This window comes from Neovison vison, chromosome 4 (genome assembly GCF_020171115.1).
Source record: "Neovison vison isolate M4711 chromosome 4, ASM_NN_V1, whole genome shotgun sequence".
Classification (NCBI taxonomy): domain Eukaryota; kingdom Metazoa; phylum Chordata; class Mammalia; order Carnivora; family Mustelidae; genus Neogale; species Neogale vison.
The window spans coordinates 71,102,606-71,107,374 of record NC_058094.1 but is presented as its reverse complement, the minus strand read 5'-3'; the positions used below and the strand labels follow the sequence as shown (position 1 = coordinate 71,107,374).

Below are 4,769 nucleotides of genomic sequence, written 5' to 3'. Positions count from 1 at the left end.
TCTATTTTACACATTTAATATAAAGGAATGAAAGACTTTTATAAAATTCTAAACTTTAATATGGAATTACTATTAACATCATTATCCTCATTTATGAGAAAAATAGATTGTGGTGAGGAAAGAAAGGTTAAGATAACACATTAAAGGTAAAAAAGAAATAATTCTCCTAAATTACATAACCTATAAGTAAATATACTAGAAATAGGGTAACTGCATTTCAAGGGGTCAGCACTGAATCTATTTTATTCCATGAAGGGTTGTTTATGACAATCAATATTGCCACTCATTTTTGATGATCTTTTGTGTCCTCTGTACCTCACATTAAATGCATCAACATGTTTGATTTTTAATTTAGCCTTGTTAAAGTAATTTAGTTCAACCTTCACTGAGGAAATGCTGTTATTTGCAATGACAGTGAATGCTATTTGGCCTCTAAGGGCAAATGGGACTGTCAGCCACATTGTCAAGTTTTGAGTTGACACAGTCAAGGAGCTAGTGAAGAGGGAGAATGGTGGGTTCCAGCTTTTAACAACATTGGGTGGTGGGATGCTATAGATACACATTGCTTTTTAGTTTGTTGCTGCTGTTCTTCATTTTTCTATTCATCATTTATTTTTGATTCTGTGAAAGTTTCCACACTTCTCTTCACCACTTTGGGTAAAAACCTCCTCATTTTTTACTCTTCTGTCTTCCATAGCACTCATTCCAAATCATGCTAATCCACATTTCAGGTCTAATCCAAATGCCTTCATCCTTATTCAAACTTTTGTCACTTCACAATTGTGTAGTTTTCCACAGCATCATAATCTACCCCTCATCTTTACTTTCTGTGTGAGTCATGCCACCAAATAGATTAACACTATATTAATCTTTTAAAAAGTCTCATTTCCAATCATGTCTCACCCAGATCTTTAGTGTCTTACATGATCTACAAACTAATGCCTAAAATTCTTTGCCTACTTTTCTCCTATTATTGTGGCACAAGCCCCATGAGCAGCAAAGTCTCCCACAATACCCTGAAAGAGGCTCGCGGGAAGTTTTTGCAGACGGAGGAGCTGCAGATCAGTTTGAAGAACTATGACCCTCAGAAGGGCAAATGTTTCTCGGGCACCATCAGGTTTAAGTCCACTTCTCACCTCAAGTTCTCCTTATGTATGTATTTTGGGGGACCAGCAGCACTGTGATGAGGCCAAGGCTGTGGATACACCCCACATGGACATTGAGGTGCTAAAGAAACTCAACAAGAATTAAAATATTAGTCAAGAAGCTGGCCCAGAAATATGATACCTTTTTGGCTTCAGAATCCCTGGTCAAGCAGATACCATGAATCCTGGGCCCAGGCCTGGAGAAGGCTGGCAAGTTCCCTTCCTTGCTGATGCTCAATGAGAAAATGGTGGCAAAATGGATAAAGTTCATGATCAAATTACAGATGAAGAAGGTGCTGTGCCTGGTGGTGGCCATTGGCCACGTGAAGGTAACAGATGATGAGCTTGTGTACAACATCCATGTAGCTATCAGTCTCCTGGTGTCACTGCTCCAGAAGAACTGGCAGAACATCAAGAGCACCATGGGCAAGCTCCAGAGCCTATATTAAGGCATAGTTTAACAAACCCTACTTCTACCAAAAAAAAAAAAAAGAATTTGTCAAATATCTCTGTTTTTCATAATTCATTCAAGCTTTTTAGTCTTCCTTCATTTTTGTACCTTTAGTCACATGGAATTTATTGATTATATCACTAACTTCCATTGGTTATTGATAATATATGATCCCTAGAAAAAGTAATTCCCTATGCTAGAAAAATCAACCCATATTTCTAATAAGTAAAAGAATGTGTGTGTATGTGTGTATTGTTCTATAAAGGTAATTTAAAAATTTAAACCGTTTTGGGACGCCTGGGTGGCTCAGTTGGTTGGACGACTGCCTTCGGCTCAGGGCGTGATCCTGGAGTCCCGGGATCGAGTCCCACATCAGGCTCCCAGCTCCATGGGGAGTCTGCTTCACTCTCTGACCTTCTCCTCGCTCATGCTCTCTCTCACTGTCTCTCTCTCTCAAATAAATAAATAAAATCTTTAAAAAAAAAAATTTAAACCGTTTTAGGAACTTCTAAGTATTGTTAAACTTTGGAAAAGTAGGGCATTATTTATTTAGTTGTTCATTGCCTATTGTTCCTCATTCCACTAACATATAGACTCCACAAGAGAAAATATCCTGGCTCTCTTGTTTACCACTGTATCCTTAATCTCTAGAATAGAGCACAGAGTCTAGTAAACATTCAATAAATATCTGTTGAATAAACAAATGTATCCCCAGTATTTGGTAGAGTGGATGGTGTTTAGTAAGCAATCAAGAAATATTGATTAAATAGAAAAAATGCTAAATGGCAAACATTAAGGAACAGTATAGTAGGGTCAATGTTAGGAATACGTGTGAATATTTTCAACATCCTTTTAAGGACCCCTTAGTATGGTTACCATAAATTTTGGAGTTAATATTTGAATCATGGCTTTGTTTCTTAGGGAACAAATGCTTAAGCCCCAGTAGGGCATGTGAAGTCAAAGGACAATGTGACTGCCCCTGACCCTCAGCAGACCAACTGTCTTTGTCTAGAGTTCAAAGTAACTGGTTGGATTGAAATAGAGAACAGGGAAGGAATGGTAGCCAGTGCAGAAGATTCAGAGAACAAACCAATAGGTGAGACTTATTATATAATTTCAGCTGAGCAAAAAATGAAAATGCAGTGTCCCTTATTAAAAAAAAACCCAAAAGGATAAATGTGTCAGTAAAGGTAATAAAATATAAAACTTGTTCCTTTCTCTGTGGTTTCTTTCTTGACCTGTTATGTTGCTTTTGTTTGCTATTTAATGATACCCTCACTTGCCATGGAAATACTCACCCAGAAAAAGCAGACCCTTGCAGGAGCCCAGGGACCCCACCTGCAAGGGTCTGCAGGCCACCACTGCGAGGACACCTACCTAAGGCCACCTGATAGACCCACAGACCTGGGAGCATAGGGAAGTCAACCTCCCCTTCCCACCACTGATTCTCAACACACAGTGGACCTGCCAGCATCCTTCCCTAGAGACTGAAGCTCCTATGCCTGAACATACTGTACTCCTGGACCCCAGAAGATGAGTGACAGGATTGACATCACTGAGTTGTCTATTGGGACAGGAATACTACTGCCATTTTCTGCCCTGAAATATCACTGGGCATGTACTCCTGACCCCAACCCATCCCAGGTCCTTATCCAGCTTCACAGAGGTCAAAGAGGGATGGAGAAATAAGAGTCTCATATGAGTGGCCACCCCAGGCAGAGGACATCAGTCATGGGGCAGGGATGGGAGGAAGGCACAGACACGAGGGAGCAGAAGACAGGGAGTTGGGAGTTGGTCTGAGAACCCATCCTGAGGAGGAGGACAGTGTGAGTGCCAGGCTTCAAGTCCTGGCCACATGCTCCATTATCCTATATTGCTTCACACACAAGACGTAAATTTACAGATAAAATTCTTAAGAATTTCAACACCAGAGAGCAAAGTACTGAACACCAATGGTGGGACTTTTTTGAATGTGTGTGACCAATCTGGTCACAAAACCCATGAAAATGACCTGGGAGCAGACATCCAAAGGGAAACAAAGCCAGGGACCAGGTCTTCTGGCTCCTGACAGGACAGTGAGGGGTCGACCTAAGGACGGGAGCACAAGGTTTCATTCTAGTGTGTGGCCCACATCACTCCAACACATCCAACTGCACTGTCTAATCTCTACAGATTTAACATGTGCTGTGTTTTCTGATTTCTCTTGTAGATAAACTTGTTATAGTTGTTATAAGCCAATGACTGTAAAAGAAAAGGAGAAGAAACTGGAAAGATAGCAAAGTGTTTGGTTCAGACACTTAATATAAAAATAATGAAGAAAAAGGGGGAAAAAAAAAGAACAAAGACAATCTTCCCTGGGAGAGGTTAATACTTATTTGAATCATGATTTTCTGGCTTTGCAAAAGATGACAAATTATATCCATTTAACTACCACAACTCGGTAGTGTAATATGAAACTACTTACAAGATGGGAAATCTTTCAAAGGAGAAGGCACCCTTAATATTTGTCTAGGGTAGTCTGTGTGCTAGGAACTTTGTAAAAATTATATTTTCTTTTCACACACACACACACACACACACACACACACACACACACACACATACTCTCTAAAGCAGGCAAATCCTCATTTTTCAGTTAAAGATGTGGAATTCAACAGTTATTCTAGGTCAATTATCACTCTGGTCAAGAACAAGCAGCTAGTAAATGGAATGGCAAGAGAGGAGGCAGGACAGAAAAAGATGTGTTTTGTACTTGGATTCTCCTCAATAAGCACATGAAAGTTGCAGAGTCAAAAAAAATAAAAAAAGAGATAAAGAAAAGTTAGAATGAATAATAATCATCTATTTGTACCAGGGAAGTTAGGTTTATGAAGACACAAAGCAGGTAATACTCAAATTCATTAGACTGCTGTTACATTATTCATTATTCTTTTTTTCCCTTCACAAATCACTAAAGAGAATATTTCAGAAAGAAAACAAATCTTTTAGACCGATATATTTTACCTTATGTAGTTATATATGCAGAATAAAAGCAGCACCCATAGCAGGAAGTAAAGATAGAGCTGATTATTGTATTTTTTTTTGCAAATGAAATGCAAATAAAATATATATGTTCCACATATATATTTTACCAAAACATTCCAAAAAGCTCATAATAGAGAATTCTGAAAGTG

At 38.9% G+C, this 4,769-nt stretch overlaps 1 pseudogene; it reads left to right on the top strand.

The window, feature by feature from the left end:
- Positions 1-989: 989 nt before the first annotated feature.
- LOC122905342 lies at positions 990-1,594 on the top strand (annotated as a pseudogene).
- Positions 1,595-4,769: the final 3,175 nt, after the last annotated feature.